Below are 22001 nucleotides of genomic sequence, written 5' to 3'. Positions count from 1 at the left end.
AGTACTACATATATGGTGGTGGATTGTCATATTTTGTAAACATTTAATTTGATGATTTCATAAGTTTGGTTAATGGTGTTTTGTAGAATTTTACCTTTGACTTTTGTTTTACGAAAGCTAAATGGTCATCTTCAATATTTATCACTCAACTTATTATCAATTAGTGTACTTATGGGGTGATTAGATTATGGGTGGTAATATGTTGATCTTACGCCTAACTTCTCAATTAGTTGCATAATTATCTAACTTAGGCCATTTATTTGTTTATTTATAGACGAAGGTCGTAGAGGTGATTACTCGGGGAACTACTAACCTTTCCCGTCCTAGAGGTAAATTTCAATGTCCATCATCTTTAGAGTCCCGTAAGGAAATTGTTTTGATATATTGTGTGTCAAATACGTGCTTATGTAATTATATGTGATGAGTGTGCTATCGTATGATATATATTATGGAATCAATTTATATACTAGCTTTCTATTTTGTGTACTAGTATATGTATTTTCGAAAAATTTGATTATTTGATATCGTATGAGTTTTTTTAAAATAAATAAGATCTTGGGAATTGAATGATTGGTTATATGTGATTGATGGTCTATATGTTATGTAGGATGACTATGGTCTAATAATACTGAAATTGAAGTATTGTTACTTGGAATTAAATTGATTTGTGCAATAATTGTGTACAGCGTAATCGGATGATTTAATCTAATAAAATGTACAGTGAAATTTAATTTAAGAAGGGAAATGAAACCCGAAAGGGTGAAGAACAGGTTGCCCACTAGTAGTTATGGTTGCTACTAGTTGGTTTAAATTATTATATATTGATGTTAGTCTTCCCTCCTAATCACTGGGTATTAGTGAGGGGTATGCACACTAGGGACATTTTGTTTATTTCATGGCCATTTAGGGTAAGCGCGACCCTCTATAAAGTAGGTGGTGACAGGGACTAGTCCCGGCTTACTGGCGTTCTCTTTCCCTCTCTTAACTAAAGTAATAAAATGTTATGTGACAAGTTAATTTTGGTTGAGTATTATAATGTATATGAGACTATATTATGTATAGAATGTTTTGAACTAAAATTATTTATTTTACAGGATGGAGTTGGAATTACTCAGTTTATCTGATTTTTGGGAGTTTTCTCTCTTTTCTTGTTTCTGATTTATTTCGCAGGTTGGTAAGAGGGTACTCGGTTACGTGTGAGGAGACGTTAGAATAATCACGTAGCTAAATTTAATTATTTTCTTTCAACTATTGGTTTCAAAATAATTGCAGTTTTGATGTAATGTCTATTTTATTTTGCCACCAATTAGACCACTTAGTTTATTAATTATTATTTCATTTTTTTGCTTTGCATTTATTTTCTACGGAAAATAGGTGTAGCAGTAACACTCTCAGAGTTCGATAGTTGGATTTTGAAAGTTAAAAAGGTTACTCTTATTGTTTTAAAAAGACTCGAATTTTGGGGGTGTTACAGTACTACTACACAAGTCATACTAAGCACAAAATGTTTGTTGCTCAAGTGAATGCCCTTATGGAAAAGATCACTACAATAAATCAGCTGATTTTTGACGGATTCGTTCCGACGGACACGGAATTCCGTCAGAAATACCTAATTTTCCGACGGAATGTAAATCCCGTCGGATATTTCCGATAAATTCATTAAATCCGTTGAAAATTTCTGACGGAACATAAATCCGTTGGAAAATAGGTATTTTACGACGGATTTAAGTTCTGTCGTAATATTTCGACGGATAAATCCGTCACAAATTAATTAATTTCCGACGGAATTAAAATCCGTCGGAAAATTAGTGTTTTTCGAAGGATTTTTCCGTCAGAACCATTAAAATACTATTTTTTTTTAAAAAAAACAAACCCTAAATGTAAGAAGGAGGCGCCGCTTTCTTTCCTCCTATTTTTTTCCTTCGTTCTTTCTCTTTCCTCCTCCTCCCTCTCTCCTCTTTCTCTTTCCTCCTTCTCCTTCCTCCTTCCTCATCCGTCCTTCTCTTTCCTCCTCTGTCCTTCTCCTTCTCCTTCGTCTTTCTATCTCATCTTCTCCTTCCTTTTCTTCTTTCTTTCTCGCTATTTTCCCTCCTCTTCTCTTCTCCTCTTTCAAAATTAACACCACTCAAATTCAAATTAGTGGTTTTCATAGCCGAATTAGTGGGTTTCATGGTCGAATTGGTGGTTTTCATGGCCGAATTAGTGGTTTTCGTCACAATATTAGCGAAATTTGGCAAAAATGAAGGTTTCATGGTCAAATTCGACCATGAAAACTCTAGATCTAGAGTTTTCAAGGTCAAATTTGGTCGTTTTAAACCAAATTCGAGTTGAAAATCAAGGCAATTTTCGGTTTACAAGGTATGTTTTCTTATTCTTAATTTTCTTTCTTTTTTCTAGATTTTGTTGTTAAGTTAATTGTTGTATTGTGATTTTCGGGTGGTTGTGGTTGTGGTTTTTAGGTGGGTGGGTTCAGGTGGTTGTTATGCCGGATTGTTTGGTTAAGGTGGTGGTGGGTTTAAGGTTAGGAGTGTAGATTTGGGGATTTTCGAGTCAGGTGGTGGGCTACGGCGGTGGTGGGGGCTAGTAGCGGTGGTGCGGGCTGTGGGGAGAAACTAGCAGGTTTTTTGTTATGGTGGTGGCATCTGCTGGCGGTTGGTGGTGGGGCGTTTGGTGGTGGTACTGGTGGTGGGGCGGTTTTTTTTATTTTTTTGGTAGGGATTTCCGATGGAATTTCCGTCGAAAGCTTCCGACGAATTTGTGTTCGTCGAAAGTTTTCGATGGATTTTTCCGGGGCGGAAAAACCTCTACCGAGTAATGAATTCCGTCGGAAAAGTGTTTCTGACGGAATTTCCGTCGGAAAAGGCCGTTTTCCTACAAACACTTTTCCGACGAACGTTTCTGACGGAATTCCGTCGGAAACACGGTTTCCGACGAAAATCAAGGTGTTTTCGACGAGAAAATTCCGTCGAAAATTGCCTATTTTCTAGTAGTAGATGTCATTTCCAAAAGGGCAAGTGGGAGTAGTGTAAATCTTGAAAGAGTTCAAGAAAAGCAACAAACAAATATGGTTCAAACTATGGTTGGTTCACCCTATGCTAATTGTTCCTCTTCAAAAAGGTAAGTGGGAATATAAGAATCTCGAAAAGTTCGAGAACCTTGAAAGAGTTCAAGAAAAGTTAATTCGAAAATCTTTAAATTGGAGCAGTTATCGAAAAAAGTAACAATATAAGCATGATTCACCTCATGTTATAAGTGACAACGCATGGTCTCATTAAGTGTAATGGGAATAATAACCATGTGTCGAAGGTAGTACATTCCAAGTGCACATCCTCTATTGTCATTTCTCATTGAAAACTAAACAAGTGTATGAAATAGATTCCAAGTCTGTAAGCAAGTGTATGACACTTGATTAATTTGCCTAATTGGGTGAGACCCATTATAAGCAAAACAGACAAGAAATAAAAGTATTTTCTAAATAAAGCAAAGACTTGTTAAAGGATTCAACTAATGTATAGTTGACTATGACTACGATGAAACCTTTACATTAGTCACGTTGCAAAGATCTATTAAAGATATTTTAGTAATTTCTACCTTATGAGATTTGGTAGATGGATTTCAAAACACTTTCTTGAAATTGTTCATAAAAGAAGATTTGTATATCATACAATCAGAATGATTTTGAAAATCCAATAATCCTAAGGATGCATAAAGATCCTTTAATGGATTGAAGTTAGCACCGTGGAGTTAAATGTTCTTAATTTTTGTAAGTTAATCAAAATTGTTTGATGTTCTCATAAATGAAGGTGTTATGTATACAAGATGTTAGTGGGAGCTATACAGTCTTCTTGGTGTAGTATAAAGATCATTTATTCATTGCTTGAAGAGTCAAGTGATGGTTAATGCATTTTGTATGAAAAACCTTGAAGAGGATGATGAGTACATTTAGGATTCAAGATCTATAAAGATAGGTGTAGACACCCAAATGTGTCTCCCCAAAACCAAACCCAGTGATGAATACCTTTTGCGTCGAATGATTATCGAATGAGGTGAAAGTGTGAAAGGTCAAGTGTTGCGGTTGGTTTTTATTAAATTCTTTCTTTCTGTTTTCGAAAACAACTCTATTTTATGAAAACAGCCAATCCAGTTTAGTTTGGTCCACGACAAGGGTCCAATGATAGTGTGGTTGGATGGGGCTTGCAAAGAGCTTTCCAACGATATATTATAAGCCCAATTCCGATGAATAATGAGGAAGTTATGGCCAAAATACTAAACTGGGCCCGGTTTGATCTTTACATGCGGCCCAATGATCTAGGGGAGGGCCCGATGTTAATTATTATTCCTAAAGTTATTAGAATTGATTATAGCCTTCTAGAATTCTCTAGAAGGTTCTCTTTAATCCTAATAAGATTAGAATTAATAATTATATTTTTTGATAAGTTTTATTTGGAATAAAATATTATTTTATGAAAAATATGATTTCGATTTTCATACATACTTTACAAATCGATTTTGATTCATATGTGGACTCCGTGTAGAAAGCGCGTAGAAATCCAGGCTGTCGCCACGCGACAAGCCTTGTCGCCACGCGACAGACCCTGTCGCCTAGCGACAAGGTCGGTTTTGCAGCGACAGAGTGGAGTTTTATTCCTTATCAAATTCTACCTATTTCCGGACTGTTTTCTTATAAATAGGGTCCTGAACCTCCATTTTTTATTCATTCACAATCATCGATAACAATCATCTTTCTCTCTCTAAAGCTAGAAGCTTTCTCTCTCTATTCTTTTTCTAAACCTTCCTTCTTACAAAATTCCGTATTCACAAGATCTAGACACCTAGCCAAGTTCGAAGTTGCCTTCGCCCTAGACGTGAAAGGTTATAATTTCTGAGGGTTTGGTCCCTAATCTCTATTTCAATTATTTGATTTTATATTTTCCTTGAAGTTACTAACGTGTGTATTTTGTTATTAAAAAGAGGTACGAGGCATCCAAGTAAGTGCTTTAATTGTTTAATTGATCTTATGATATAGAAATCATGTTAAGATTGTTATTTTGGTTCCTAGTATCATGTTAGGATGCTTTCCTTAGTATGATATTTAGGGTGATTTGCTTATATTAATTATGATTTCTAGGAGGCTTCCTATTTTCTTTTCTAATATCATGTTAGTATCATGTTAGGGCTAAAGCTTTAATCTTTAGTGACATGCTAGGATTTGTTATTAATCTTGTTAGTATCATGCCTAGGATCTTGCTATTATATTTAAGCTTTAACATGATTATGATTATTATTATCATGATTATGATTATAATTATGATGATTATCATGTTGCTTGATGTTTGTTGTTATTGCTTGATCACGCCTTTTATGCATGCCTAAAGGGAATTTGTACTTGTAATCACGCTTAATAAGATAATTAATAATCTTGTTTAGGCTAATTTGATTATAATTCAAGTGATCACCAATAATAGCTTTGCTTGTGCATTAAATTCAACCAACATAGATAAACAGGTTTAGGGTTAATCTATTGTTTGCATGCTAGTCAGAAAGCGCACATGAATACGAGAAGAATAAAGTAGAGGCCTATTTAGGGCAGGTTCAATCTCTTTTAGGTTGGATTTGTACCTTCATCCCCGAACCCTATTTGGTTCAAGACCTTTTGGAGTTGACGATCTCCTGGATCGTTAAGGGGTGTAATCTTCACCTTGTGAACGGTTTACAAGTTCCTAAAACTTGTTGGCGACTCTTTTGCTCTAGCTTCTTTCCCTTTGGACACCACCATGCTTAAGTGTATGATCACAGTGGGGTTCAAGCTTGGGGTTAATGGCTTGAAATATTCCCTACAATAGTTCACGATGGATGTTTGACCTTTATTGAGAAAATTATTTTGATAAGATTCTTATGAGGTTAAAAATTATATTGAAAAGAGTTTCAATCCCATATAATATGGCACAAAGCTTAACAAGATTCAATGCTTTGAGAAAGGTTGATGAAATTAAGGTTTTGAGTGATTCTTTTTATGTAGTTTGCAAAGGATGCATCATGCATGTCATGAACTATACTCGTCTATTTGATTCACGTGTTTTAAGAACAAGTGATGATGGATTTCAATCGGAATCCAATGTAACGTTGGAATACAAATTAGAAATTTCTAAGTTCCTTGCGAGAGGACGAAGGAAGATTCTTAGTGTACGGAGCAAGTTATGTAATTTAAGTTGTGTATGATTTGAGAAAACATATCACATAAGTAATACATCAACTTGCAGAATTATATTTATCAATTGAAACAAAGTTTCAATCTTCTTTAATCACGGTTTTTTATATTAAATAATATTTCCAAAATAATTATGAATTAATAGGCTCATCAGGTTGATGACCTGGTGAATGAAACCCCACAGGTGAACTAAATTCATATATTATTTAAGTTCCTAGTTCGAAATCATTAAAGTTGACATAAATAATTGCAATAAAAGGACTTGCATGTAAGATTGACTGGATAACGCAGTTTCATGGGCTATATAGATATGCATGAATGATGCATGATTGAACTATAAACCTACTTTGAAGTTCATGTATAGAGCTTTCGGATATATTAGTGGATTCCTTTGACATGAGTGGAACACTGATTCCATTCAATGATTGATTTAACTGTGGTACATTCAAACGTCTGCCCGTAATTGTAGATTATAAAGGATGTTTCCTGGTTACTTCAAAAGTTGAGTAGGAGCTTTGGTTTCCAAAAGATTGGATTGAGTCTACCTATTTGATTAGGAATGTGTCTTGGCCCCTTAAAGAGGGAGAATTCAGAAAATGCATGGCCGTGCTCCAATGGATTACATAGTAATCATTTGTTTTATAATTCTAACTCATATTTCAAGAAAAGATTTGTAGATTAATATGATCACGACATGAGATGCAATCATATTATCAAATAGACGCAAATTTACCTTAGGAATTTGAATATTGCGCACTTGTCTCAGACAAGTGGGAGATTGAAGGAATTATATCTTCGATAAGTGCAATTACTAGATATATCAAAGATCACTATTATGAACATAATAAGCTCATTCTTTTGGGTCGTCATTGTTTAATGCTGGATATGATAATGATCTTTGGGCTAGTGAAATAGTCTAAAGCCCAATAGAATGGATCCTATGAGGTCACACAACAAGGGTATTGGGTTAAACAAGTAAGAGACCTATTAATGGGTCTCATGAGGATATGCCAAGCCATGTAAGGAGTAGGGCTAGGAGTTTGGGCTTTACATGGACTCTAATTATATATATGATATATATAGAGAGAGGTCATGCCTAGGGTTGATATAAGTCACAATTAACCTAAGCAGTGAATTGTGAAGCAAGCAACCAAACTCTCTCAACCCCTCTCTCACACGCTTCTCTTTCTCCCCTCATTTGTACAACGAATAGTACGGACCACCCAAGTAAGGTGGTTGCTCGTGGTGGTGGTGATGGTTCGTGGCTTTATTGTTTCCTCTCCTCTCCGTTGAAGGTTGATTGAAGTGTTCGATCACAACTAACTAGAATTAGTGGAGGTTTAATTTGTGCCCGTGGACCAAGTAGAGGAATCACGCTTGGGATTCTTTATCTCCCATTGTTTTTGCTTGATCGCATGTGGAATCACGCTTAAAAGTTACAATTATAATTTCTTTATGTGTTATGCATTGATCTTGGTGTTTAGATGCTTATGAATATGATTCATGCAATTCCGCTTAGAGTATCTAAAGTCCTACATATCATGCACTTAAGCATGGTGGCGTCCAAAGAGAAAAAAGTTAGAGCAAAAGAGTCGCCAACAAGTTTTAGGAACTTATAAATCGTCCACGGGTGTAAATTTTACACCCTATTCACGATCACAGAGGTCACTAACTTCGTAGTGGTCATGAACCATGACTGGATATTTGGGGATGATGGTACGAATTCAACCTAAAAGATATTGAACCCGCCCTAAATAGGCCTCTAATTTATTCTTATCATATTCGTGTGCGCTTTCCGATCACCATACAATCATTATATTAATCTTAAGCATATTTAATCTCGTATTTACTTCCCATATATTCTCACCCACTGTCCAATTCAACTAGGTGTTTGACATATTTTCATGTATTCCCAACAATTAATTCCCAATATCATTCTCACCTTTTAATTCCCAAAGTCCCATTCCAACATTTCAAACGCTCCATTTGGGTAACGAAGTGGGAAAAAGAAATGATTATTTGTCTTAACAAACAACTAAGTTGTTCATCCTTGATGATTCCATATTTATATCTTGAATATCCCAAACCAAACGGCTCCCTAATGTAATAGCAAATATCTTTTTCATATTAACAAAAGAAAGCCGAGTTTCAACATTTACAATTGGAAAACAAAATGTATCATTATTGCACTAAATCTAAAAATTGTACAAAAAAAAAGGTATGAAAAGGTTAGAAACTTGTGCTTAAAAGAAAATCTAAAAGTAGTAATAAATACATGTGCAATATTTCCAAGCAACCAACAATCAATTCTTGAATGAAGTTGTTTTCTTTGAAAGCTTGGCTATACAATTTGGAAAGCTTGGCTCAAGCATTTGGAGCTTGGTTATTAGCTTCGAGTTTTGGAATTTGAGTGTTATTTATCAGATGAAAACTACTAAATCAAATAGAATTACCATACAAATGAGGTCATTTAATAAAACTAAAAGCATTAATTTGAAGAAGAAAATCATATACTCACCAATACAACATTCAATTAATAAATCTTGTGCATCTTTAGCCACATGAACTTCTAGGGGCAACGTCTCGTAAATAAAAATAACAAATTGAATCAAGCCATAGAAGCAAATTACTATTGACTATTTCTATTCAAAACCAAGGTAATTGAATTTTTAAATCATAGGGAAATTGTCGCAAAGCTAGTTGCATAATAAAAAAAAATTAAAAGAAACAATTATGCTTTAAGACATACTTTGATGCTAACCTAACTCATCATGAATGTACAATCAGAATTAAGATATTCAAGAAAAAATGGTAGTGCATAGCGTTTTCTGAAACCACAAGGCCCTTACTTGTGATATTTTCAAATCCCAAATAAAATGTTAAAGTCTGTTGATATGCATGCTTGATAATATAGTGCAACTGAGAGCAAGAGGCAAGCAAAAACATCTAATCAACTATTTACGGGCTTTATTATTCCAACACATTATGCCAAGGATTTAACTCACTCAAGGGATGTTAAAACAATTGCATCATACAACTGAACCGAACAAAACAAATTAAAATTATAACACTACTATTATAACATTACCTAATGATCTTGCAAGTTTGGTTGAGAATACCTTAATGAAATTCAAGAGTAGGCAATTCTATTTATTTGTCGAGGCAGGACTACCTTTAGGGAGTAGGCATCTTCTTTCGCCTTTCCAACTATGTCCAATGGCTCCATCATACAAGTACGTAGCCTACAAGAAGAAATATACATACATACTCCGTAGTTTACAAAGCAGTTGCTACCAAAAAAAAAAAAAGTTATACCATTCAAATCTTAATAAACAAAAAGCTTACAATCTCTTTTAGAGTGTTTAAAGAAGGTAATAATCAGCTTTTCTTGTAAAATCTTTCAACCCTCATATTTACATCAATCAGATCAAATTTGGCTAATTCAATTTCGTATAAAATTAAATATCGTACTCCTAGCATTTCTAGATTCTATTTCAACCAAAATCATAAATGAGCACAATTGCACACTTACTCACTTAGGTGGAGCTGAACAAGAAATCTACCAATTTACCCACTTTAATCCACCTAGCCTACAGTTCCTCTTCATCAAAATTCAAAGATTGAGTGATCCCCACTAAAATAAAATATTCGTATCAGACAAACAACGTGCAAGTCCAACACTTAAAAGATTCACATGTCCATATAATTCATATAAGAAAGATGCATTGATTCAACTAAACTAGTTAGCAAAAATTCTTAAAATTTAGGGAAAAGCATACATGAAGCAACTAAAACTTAATAAAACACATTAAAGTATTATAAAATTGAAAAAAAGCTAATACATAAAATTCACGATTCAAGACCCCATTATTAATACCATTAAAGTATTTGAATTGATAAATAAAAATCATATAAATTAATCCATGATCAAGATTCACCAAATTAATAAAACACTAAGTAGCATATATCCAGGAGAAAACCCAAACAAAATCACTGAAATCACAATTTCATACTTGCAACTATAAGTATCATCAAAGTACCTCGATCCGACCTTATTTATTCTATTATGTGCCATCAACCAATAGCAAATCAATTCAAAAAATATCAATAAATAAACATTGTAGTTAATTATAAACTATGGATTAGAGAAAAAAATAACGTAATAATAATCATGGAATCCCCTGCCTCGGATGGCTATTTAACTCAAATTTCTACAACAATAATCAATTTTATACATTTCCAAAAAAAAAAAGATTAGTAAAGTGCAGAAATCAAGCTAGAATTCCAAAAAAAACATAATATGTGTAAGGATAGAACAACAAATTGTATTAAAAATAAAAAAATAAAATCAGAGAAAAAGGGTGAAATTAAATTCAACAGCGGGAATCAGAATAATGAACATAACTTTAATCAATAAACAATCAAAATTACTTAATCTTTAGAAATTCTAAAATGTTACCCATTGCCTTGAATTAGCACAAAAAATAAACCCTAAATTGAAAATATTGAGAGGAATCAAAAATTAAAAAAATAAAATAAAATTAGAGCGAAAATTAAGGTGTATTTTCTGCCTTTAAAATACCCCCTAAATTTTGTTGGGTTTTGTTGCTCGTGGGATTTTCCTTTTTTTTTTTTTGAATGAAACAAGGTTTCTCAATCATCTTAGTAATACGTGTCTAAATTCATGGTTATTTAGTCTAAATGTTACAGTACTATTTTTCTAATAGAGGTAGGATAAATATTACAAGCAAGAGAAACATCAAATTTAAAGTGATAGCAAATATCACTTCATATATTAGAAAAAGAAATTGGAATGTATCCTTTACAATTGAAAAACAATAGGTAACATTATTGCCAACCCAAATAGGATGAGCTAAGTTTTTTAAAAAGGGTAACCAAAATCAATTTAAGCAAATGCAATTAACTCTAGATCTAAAGGATAGGGAAGGCATGACATATCAAATGAGCATTAAGTTATAACCCATACACTTTGATTTTGTTTTGCTCATGTAGCTAATTTTGGAAATGGGTTTAAACTTTATAACTTATATTATTTTGCAGAGCATCTTGCATGGAGTTTCAACTGTGCTCCCAAATGCAAAGCACAGGCATTGTGCAAGACACGTCTTTGCACATTGGCACAAGACATACAGGGGAGATGAATTAAAGTTGCTTTTTTGGAAGGTTGCTAAATCTTATAGCATGGCTGACTACAATGAGAACATTGAAAAACTAGGCCAAGTCAACATGGATGCTGCCAATAATTTCAAAGCCTACAATCCCAAAGTCTTTTGTAGGGCTTTCCTTAACCCTGACATCAAGACAGATGCCATTACTGTAACATTGCTGAGACTTTCAATGGCTACATCATACAAGCCAGAACAAAGCACCTGCTTTACTGCTTGGAGGATATAAGATTAGCTTTGATGTAGAGGCTGGTTGTGAAGAGGCAAGCAATGATGAAAGCTACCACAATGCTATGTCTACTGATTCAAGCTAAGCTGGACATTGAGAAGAAAAAGGCAGCTGAATGTAAGGTCATGCCATCTTCTAAAACCCTATTCAATGTGAGCTATTACTTGGACCAATTGGTGGTCAATTTGGAAACCAGAAGCTGCACTTGTAGGAAATGGGACATGCTTTGCATCCAATGTTGCCATGCAATTGCTTCAATTTATTTCATAGGGAAAGAAACTGAGCCATATGTTGATCAATGCTACCACAAGGCCACCTACCTCAAAGCTTATGCGGGTATGTTACACTAACCAAGCTGATAACACTTCACTTTACTACTTAGTCAAATATGTGTCCTATTATTATTGTTGTGCCTTATGTAATACTGTTTGGTGCTGTTAGTGAGTATTAATTGTATGCTTGTTTGGTTTAGGATCTATTCCCCCTTGTAAAATGGAAAGACATTGGCCTAAGGTCTCCTATCCAATTGACCCACTTCCAATTAAAATTAGAATTGGGAGACCTAGGAAAAACAAGATCAAGGATCCTTTTGAAAACCCCCAAAATGGCAGGAACCATTATAAAGAATGGGGTTGAAATTACCTGCTCCCTATGTCACACAAAGGGCCATAACAAAAGAAAGTGTCCTCAGAAGGACACTATCCAAGCCCCTCCTTCTGTAGCTAAAAAACCTAGAGGGAGGCCTAGGAAGGAGCCTGTAGTTATAGAAGCTACAGCATCTGCTCAGGTTGCACCATCTTCTAGCCACCATTCAATGACTGCACAACCTACTCAACTTGGTAGAGGTGGAAGGATGATTCACATGGGTAGGGGCTCAAGATGTTGAAGGACAGGGTCTAGTTCTGGTAGGAAAAGTGGTAATGCAGATGGTGGAAGGGGAAGAGGTGCTGCAAGGGGAACAACTAGGGGAAGGGGCAGAGGTAGAGGCAGGAACCAACTTCCTGTTGGTGAAGGTGTCTTATTTGCACCTGATGGGTCAGCAATAACTTCAGTAAGTTGATTAAACTTGTTATTTGTTTCAATACTTAACATTAAAGGCCAACTACTGATTGCTTATGCTATGGCATGTTTGTAGACATCAAGTCATCTTAGAGCACCAAGATCAGGCCCAGCTAGAGCAGCTGGAAGACCAGGGCACAGATCAGCTATGGCTTGATTCCAAATGAGTCATTCAAGCCAGACTTCAACCCTGTATCAGCCAACTCAATAATGGATGTCTCACTAAGTCCAAGTTTTAAAACTCTATTTTAAGCAATCTTTTAGGTGAAATTGTTGTGTTAACTCATATTTAGCAAACAATGTTTATGTGTAATGTATTCTTCACAATGACTATGACTTTGTAATATTTCGCAAACACTAACTACTTATGAATTGCAAATGATCTTCACAAAATGTCTATTAATTAATTCATTAATTCATCATCATACATTAGATTAGGTGGCTTAGAAACAACATCTACCTAGCCTTGTGCCCTAAATAAAGCCACCTAAACCACCATCATCAATACAATATCAATTTCAAGCTTTCAATAAACTAGAAACGTTGCAAAGAAAATCCATAACACAAAAAGTGCAAGTGAGAAGTTTTTTTCATTCCCTACAGCCTTCATTAGTTCAATTCGAGTGTGGGAGAGTTCCATTTTTTATCATTCAACTCCTTTGTCTTCATGTCCAATTTCTTCTCCACAGCCTTCAATTTGTCACTCATACTTCCATTTCCTTCTCAGCAAGAAAAGTCTTTTTTTCAAAGAGCTTAGATCGTAAATCAGCATCCACTACATTGCTTACATTAACCCACTGGAAAAACCCATAATCACCGACCTGCACATATAAAACCCCCAATTCAATTGAAATTAAAAACCCTAATTCCTATAATTCAACACAGCAATTTTAATTGATTGGAGAATTTAACTCACCGGCCTCTTAGGGAAACCATAAAATGGGAAGCGGTTATTAAAATCCGCTTTGAAATCCCTACAAAAGGAAGTGGTTATTAAAATCCGCTTTGAAATCCCTACAAAAAGGAAGCGGTTATTAAAATCCGCTTTGAAATCCGTACAAAAACCCACCTAAAAAAAAGTATTAGACATCAAATGGCAAGCAGTTTGGGTTGATCTGCTTCCAAAAATGTAATTGAAAGCGGTTCAAACGGTAGACCGCTTCCCATTCTCTAAAAAAACCCTAACATTTCTCACGCCTCCTTCTTCTCCTATCTCCTCTCTCCCTTCATTTCTCACGTCTCTCTCTTCTCTCCTCTTCTCTCCTCCCCAGCTCCTTCTTCTCTCTTCTCTCTCCACCCCAACTCCCTTCATTTCTCATGTCTCTCTCCTCTCCTTTCCTCTCCTCTCCCCTCCCCCCCCCCCCCACTCCTTCTTCTCTCTCCTCTCTCTACCCCAGCTCCCTTCATTTATCACGTCTCCTCTCCTCTCAAAGCCTCCCTTTTTTTTCCCTCTCCTCTTGTTACCGACCAACACCCCTATCAACACCGCAATCGAGCACCACCGAGAAACAATCATCGAGCAACAGTAACAACCCCAATGACACGACACCCACAGCAACAACCCTAACGACACGACATCCACCGACGCGACCACCAACAACAAGAACACCACCGATGCGACAACCACAAAGCACCACCACCATTTTCAGATCTAATATTAATTTAGGTAAGAATTTAGATCTAGTTTTATTTATTTCAAATTTCAACTTCTATATGCATTTTTGAACGGTTAGCTTATTTTTTGAGTAAATTTTATTTATTTCAAATTATAATTCTGCTTCAATTTCAATTTTATTTATTTCAAATTTCAATTCTGCTTCAATTTAGTAAATTTTTTAAGCTTTTTTTTTAATTTTTATGTTTCAGGTGCGGTGTTGGCTTTAGATTGCGGTGGTGGCGTCAATTCTTGAGGTGGTGTCATATTTAGTCGGTGATGGCGTCAATTTTGTTGGTGGCAGAGTAGCAAATGTGTGGTGGTGAAGCTAGTGGCTTTTGGATTTTTTAGTATAATTGTTTTTTTTATTGAATTAAAATGTAATATTACAACAATTTATTATACGAAGTATATTTTTATACGTATGTTCATTTTCGTGTATCAATTTCGGTGAAAAAAAGTAAATTTTTTTTAAAGGCATAATGGGCAGCGGTTTAGGCATTAAACCACTTCCCATTCCCTTCAAATGGGAAGCGGTTCAAATCGCTTGCCATTTAAATGGGCAATGGGAAGCCCCCTAAGCCCAAGCAGTTCAAAACCGCTTCCCATTAGGGGGTTTTAACCGCTTCCCATTTACTTTAATTTACTAGATAGTGAAAAGTCAAACAATTTAACATAAAATAAAAGAAAGGACAGTTGGAGATGCCATGTAGGATGGTTACATGCTACAACAGGTCACTTAAATGGTAGGGTGTGATAGAAATTAAAGGTATACAAAGTTGGGAGTGATGGTGAATAAACAAAAGTAGAGATTATTATTGGCGTATGAGGCAAAGTTGAGATTAATGGTGACAATTTTTCCTTTTTATTGTTATTATTTTTCCGTATATATTTATAAATTAGATTATAAAACATACTCCCTCCGTTTTTTAAAACTTGCTTCATTTCATTCTCTTGGGCACATATGCTAATGCTAATCTTTGATTAATAATATCTTTAATTAATAATATCTTTAATTATTAATAAGTATAAATTCTAACAATTGAAAATTAATAATCTATTCATTGAAACGATTCTAACAAGGCAACAAGTGCCCATAGTACTATATTTTTTCTTATTTATAATCACGAACATTGGTCAAAGTAGGATAAATGAATAGTGCAAAAAATAAAAATGGAGCAAGTATTTAAAAACGAAGGGAGTATCTATCATCATAAATTACATGAGCTGTAACAAACTAACAAAATATAAAAATGAATGTCAATCTGATCTAATCAAACATTCAAACCATATGCATACAAATTTATTTACTCCATATGAGAATTCGAAATACAAAATAAAAATACTTGTAATTGAAAGATCCTTGTTGAAGGACCAAATCAACCAAAAACTTAAGTTAACGATTGAGGCCTAAGATTATGTTTTTATACTCTATCAATCTAAATTTAAATAAATAGAAGCACCTTTGAAATATAAAACAATGATAACACTTACTGACAACATTAGTTCATTTTTGTATAACAAACATCCATATTATTAGTACATGACTTCATAGCTGGGTTGCTTGCACAATCCATTAAAAAAAATAAAAAATAAAAAAAACTTCGTAGTTACTAGTTACCTAGATAGTTTAAGTTCAATATCAATTTTTTTTAATCAACAAATAAAATACATAATTATTTATTTATTGACACAGTCAAAAAATTGAAATGAAAAAGAATAAAAAACCAATTCCAAAAAAAAAAAAAAAAATATGTGACATCATAAGTGCATTTCAGAGCAACACATATACAGTTTGGGGAGAGGATGATGTCACCAATTTTCTATTTTAGTAATAGTTAATAGATTTTTGGGATTGAGGGACATTCTATGTTATGGTCACTTATGGAGTATTCTATTATTACTACGTCTGTTTATAGGTAGGATAAATATATAGTCATGTAGGATCTTGTACTTTCATAATATCATATATATTTTTTTAATAAATCTATCTGTACTAATCTATTGCGTTCTTAAACAAGTTTATGTGCCACGTACACCCCTTCATTACGCCGCATTATCCACTCAAGTTTTATTCTGCCATGTCTCCCACTCAACGCTATGTAGCTCTTCCTTCCTTATGTTTCTCATTGCATGTCAGCACTCATATTTTTATTAAAAAAATGTTCTTCATAAGATTTGAACACGAAACCTCTAATTCTAGAGATTTGAGCATCTTACCACCAAGCTATGTGATGTTTTATGTTACCTTTTGATACAAAAGATTAATATGTACAACAAATAAATTTATCATCAAGAAAAAGGATAATTCGCTCGGACCCAAATACTAGTTGGTAATTAAAGATATTTGAATGGTTGAATGCATTGGTAAGTGTGAAAAAATAAGAAGTGTTGCAAGTATAAAAAAACAAATGAATTACTCGTTTGGATGGTTTTACTTCGGCTTTCGCAAAGTCTTACTGGCATGAGGTCGATGACCATGTTGTTTCTGCAGTTTAATTTATTATTATTATTATTTCTTACTCACAAGTACATGCTAAAAGACTGGAATCATGTCTTCTTGGTTCTTCTCTCTAAAGTTGACCATCCGGAACTGATTTCTCTGTTTCTCCCTATAATGTTATGCAATGTACTAAATAAATATATTGCAAAATGTCTCATTAGTTGACTTAAGAGAATTAATGCGTTTCTAGTCTCGGATTTCCCATATGCTTTTGTTCCGAGGCGCTTGATGTCTAATAACAACCTGATAGCTCATGAGCTTCTCTCTTGCATAAAAGCCTCCTGGCTATGCAAACGATTATATGAAGCTCTAAAACTTATTGTGAAAAAATCTTGTGATCATGTCTGCACGTAGGGACTTCTTACATTAAGTGTTACAAGCTTTTGATTTCTCTCCTTACTAGATTTATCTTATTCAATAGTGTGTTTCTATTGTTTCCTACTAGGTTTTGATCAACAATCATGCTTCTCCTTCTTTTCACCCATGTTGTGGTTTTTGTTAGGGTGATCCTTTGTCACTTTACTTGTTTGTTCTTTGCATGGAAATGCTTTCTGCCATGATCTATAAGGTTGAGAGGAACTCTTTTATTGGAAAGTCTTTGCATTTCTAGCACTAATGGAAAAAAGTTTATTTGTAACAGGTTATTTGTAACGGGCATATGATTTTCCGTTACAATTACATCATTTGTAACAGGCAAAATCAATGTCCGTTACAAAAAAAGCGGTGTCTTGAGCAGGAAAAGACATATTTGTAACGGGCAGATTAGTGCCCGTTACGAATAAGGTGTTATTTGTAACGGGCGTTATACTGCCCGTTACAAATAACCAACTAGTCGTAACCAACAACTTTTGCCCGATACATATACGAAAGTCAACTGAATTTTGACCCAATTATTTGTAACTAACAGGGAGTGTCCGTTACAAATAAGCTGTCAAAGTAAACCCTAATTTTTTAATTTCCCCCTTTCTCACTCTCTCTCTCAAAATATTTCCCCTTTCTTTCTCCAATATTGAAGCTTAGTTCGCGCGGTCTTTACCTCCGATCCTTAGATCAACTCTGTCCTCAGCTCTCTCGTCGCGACTCCCTCTTTCGCTCCCAAACTCCGGTGGTCCTCATCTCGCTCCTCGCATTTCCCTTCTCCCTTGCAAATTCTCCATTGAAGCGCTGCTCCCTTTTCCATTGAAGCGCAGCTCCCTTCTCCCTTGAAGCGCATCTCCCTTATCTCTCCATTGAAGCACAGCTCCCTTCTCTCTCCAAAGTTGGTTGTTTAAAAATCGAGGGTAGTCCGATTATTGCTAGGGTTCGTAACTCCAGCGGTGGTCAGGTATGTAAATTCATACATTTAACAAATTTTGCCATTTTGATTTTTAGTTAATTTAGGGTTTCAAATTTACTACATTATCAGTTAATTTGGTATGAGTAATTGGTTTGTAGCTTGTTTTTTTTTTTGTTTAATTAGTACGTTGCATTGAGAGGTTCTTTCTTTTGATTTTTGTTTAATTTTCTGCTAATTCAAATTTATTTATTTATTTTTTGTTTAATTTTCTGCCAATTCAAATTTGTTTATTTATTTTATTGAAATTTGTTGTAGTTTGCATTTCCGTTTAGGCAGTGTTTGGGAATCAACATTTCATTTCAAATTCTTCATTTCAAATCTGGAAATTGAAATACTAGTATTCAATTCCAAATATACTGTTTGGAACACCATATAATTTTAAATTCATGATTTTTTTTTTCTATGTTGTTTGATAAAATTATGGAAGTCCAATTCTACAACTTGCATCGTTTAACAAATTTTTTTTAAAAAGAATAAAAATAGAACACATCTCAAATTTAAATCTCAAGCACAATCATGTTTCCTCAACAAAATATGAACATTTCGATCAATTTTTTGGGAAAAGTGATGAACCCTAACTTTAGAATCCCAAAAAAAAAAAAATTTAAATTTTTTTTGGGAAAAGTGATGAACCCTAACTTTAAACATATGTGAAGAATACATTTTTGCATGAAATAAGAAAGACGGGTAAACGTTGCAAATTCATCGTGGCCCCATATGTAGCAAGGTTCGAACTATGTTTTTTATACTGCCACTAACTTATTTATATCAATGATATGTTTTTCATCAATTTCCTAATACTCTAACGTGCGTTTTCCTCTTAAATGATGTAGTGGTCATTAGGTTCTTGTGGTGGTAAATCTATAATTAGGTTTAGCATATGAGTTTGACTCTATGAAGCTACCTAAAGAAAAACCACGACAATTGAGAATTGCCGAAATCATGATGACGTGAGCCACAAACTTGAAATTGTGCCCTAATTTAGAATGTTGTATGTGGTGTTGTAGATTATTTTGTTCTAAGTGTTAGAAGATATATAATTTTTATAGGGCTTATAAAGTATATCGGGCGAATCTCACAAGGAATGAATTGAAATCACATAGGCAAAAATTGAAATTCATACAAATGGAGGTAAATACACTACTCACCCCATATTGTTATACATTGTTCACTTTGAAAACAAAATGTTTAACTATTTGTTATATATGGTAGTGTGCTAAACAACAAGGAGGCGTTGAATGTGGCTACTACATTATGAGATTCATGTATGAGATTGTTACTTCTCACTTGGAGTGCAAAGGTGTCTTAGAGGAGGTTAGTAGCTTTTTTGGCAATTTTGAAGCCTTTATTTGCTCTAAATGCTCCCAAAAGTGAGTTAATGATCATATTTTATTGATTTCAATTCATAGAAACCAAAAATAAGTTAATTATGGATGTTATGAGTTTTATTTCTATAATTTGGACCACGCATGAAAGATGGGAAATATAGAAGTCTCTTAGGCAATTTTGAAGTATTTTTGGCTCTAAATGCTCTCAAAAGTGAGTAAATGGTCATATTTCATTGATTTCAATTCATAGAAAACCAAAAAATAAGTTAATTATGGATTATATGAGTTTTATTTCTATAATTTGGACCAACACATGAAAGATAAGAAAGATAGAAGTCCCTTAGGCAATTTTGAAGCATTTTTGGCTCTAAATGCTCTCCAAAGTGAGTAAATGGTCATATTTCATTGATTTCAATTCATAGAAACCAAAAAATAAGTTAATTATGGATGTTATGAGTTTTATTTCTATAATTTGGACCAACACATGAAAGATGGGAAAGATAGAAGTCCCTTAGGCAATTCCGAAGCAATTTTTTGCTCTAAATGCTCTCCAAAGTGAGTAAATGGTCATATTTCATTGATTTTAATTCATAAATACCAAAAAATAAGTTAATTATGGATGTTATGAGTTTTATTTCTATAATTTGGACCAACACATGAAAGATGGGAAAGATAGAAGTCCCTTCTGGCAATTTTGAAGCATTTTTGGCTCTAAATGCTCTCAAAAGTGAGTAAATGGTCATATTTCATTGATTTCAATACATAGAAACCAAAAAATTAGTTAATTATGGATGTTATGAGTTTTATTCTATAATTTGGACCAACACATGAAAGACGCGAAAGATAGAAGTCCCTTAGGCAATTTTGAAACGACTAGAGTCAACAAAGTTGGGAAAGATAGTTGTATTTCTTTAATATGAAATATGGGAAATAAAACATATATTCTAATGATTGTTTTTATTTTGTAACCTCATTCATTTTTTTTTTTTTTTTTTTTTTGAATGATTTTTGTCCAAGACAAGCCCCTTATGATGTTGGCGAGTTGAATGTGGTTTGAGAACAATGGGCGCAACACTTTAGATCTAAATATTTATTGAATGCATAAGTATTAGGTAGAACAATGTAATATATTATTAGTGTTGTTGTATGTGTTATATAAACTTAAACAAGTTTTTATTTGTTATGTATTATTTATATCTTTATATTATTATGTCAATAATTTCCACGAATGTTTGTTCGGTATAATTGTTTATTTACAGGTATGTATGTACATGAACAGGTTTGTTATCACATGAGAATTAATATTTATTAATTATAAATATAAATAAATGTTGCCGAAATTTATAAAAAAAAAAATTTAATTTACACACTATTTGTAACGGGCGGGAGAATTGCCTGTTACAAATAAGTACTTATTCGTAACGGGCATTAGTTTTGCCCGTTACGACTAAGTACTTATTTGTAACGGGCATATTTGTTGTCTGTTACAAATAAGTACATATATATATACAACAAGTCGTTATTTGTAACTGGCAAAAAAATGCCCGTTACGAATAATGGGTTATTCGTAACGGGCACCTCAAAAGCCCGTTACAAATAACCTATTATTCTATCCGTAACGGCCGCATACGTAACGGCCGCTGCCCGTTACGGATGGACAGTTTTTGCCCGTTACGGATGGCCTTTTTTCCACTAGTGTAGGGGAATCCCTTCTATTTATCACCTATTATTTGCAGATGATGCCTTGTTATTCTTCAGAGTTTTGCCAGCAACATGTGATTAGGTTATGTCTTTATTACAAGAATTATGTTAGGGTTCTGGTCAAATGGTTAATTTGCAAAAGTCCTTTAGTAATATTCAATCCCAATACTTAGGAGGACTTTAGAGATTATTTCACAGCTTGCATCTTATTGTTAAATCTTCACCAAGCTCATATTTGGGCTTATATATGGATGTGGGTCGAAGTAAAATTGTTGAGTTTGGATTTTTTTTTATTTTTTATTTTTTATTTATTTTTTTTTTATGGATATTATTATCCATTGATCATCAATTTTGCTTGTTTTTGTCTGTCGTCTGCTACAAAGTTGGTCATTATCAATAGTATTATGGTTGTCTCTTTTAACCACATTTAGAGCTGGGCATGGGCCGGGTTAGCACGCGGGCGGCCCGGGCACGGCACGAGGATGGCCCGGCACGGCACGGCCCGAAGGCAGGCCCGGCCCGGCACGACGGCACGCCCCTCGTGCCTCGTGCGGGCTGCGTTTAAAAAAAACCCAAAAATGGCCCAGCACGGCACGAGCCCGTGAAATGGCCCGTGGCACGGCACGAGCCCGTGAAATGGCCCGTGGCACGGCCCGCGTGCATGGCCCGCAGGCACGGCCCGCGGGCTAACGGCTATAAACGGCTGCACTTAAATTATGAATGAACAATAAATATTAATATAATTTAAACAATATTTAATATAACTTAACTCCATAAAAAATTTAATAATTATTAAA

Source organism: Chenopodium album, chromosome 14, assembly GCF_948465745.1.
Source record: "Chenopodium album chromosome 14, dcCheAlbu1.1, whole genome shotgun sequence".
In the NCBI taxonomy this organism is placed as follows: Eukaryota; Viridiplantae; Streptophyta; class Magnoliopsida; order Caryophyllales; family Amaranthaceae; genus Chenopodium; species Chenopodium album.
Note: the sequence above shows the minus strand (reverse complement) of the source record.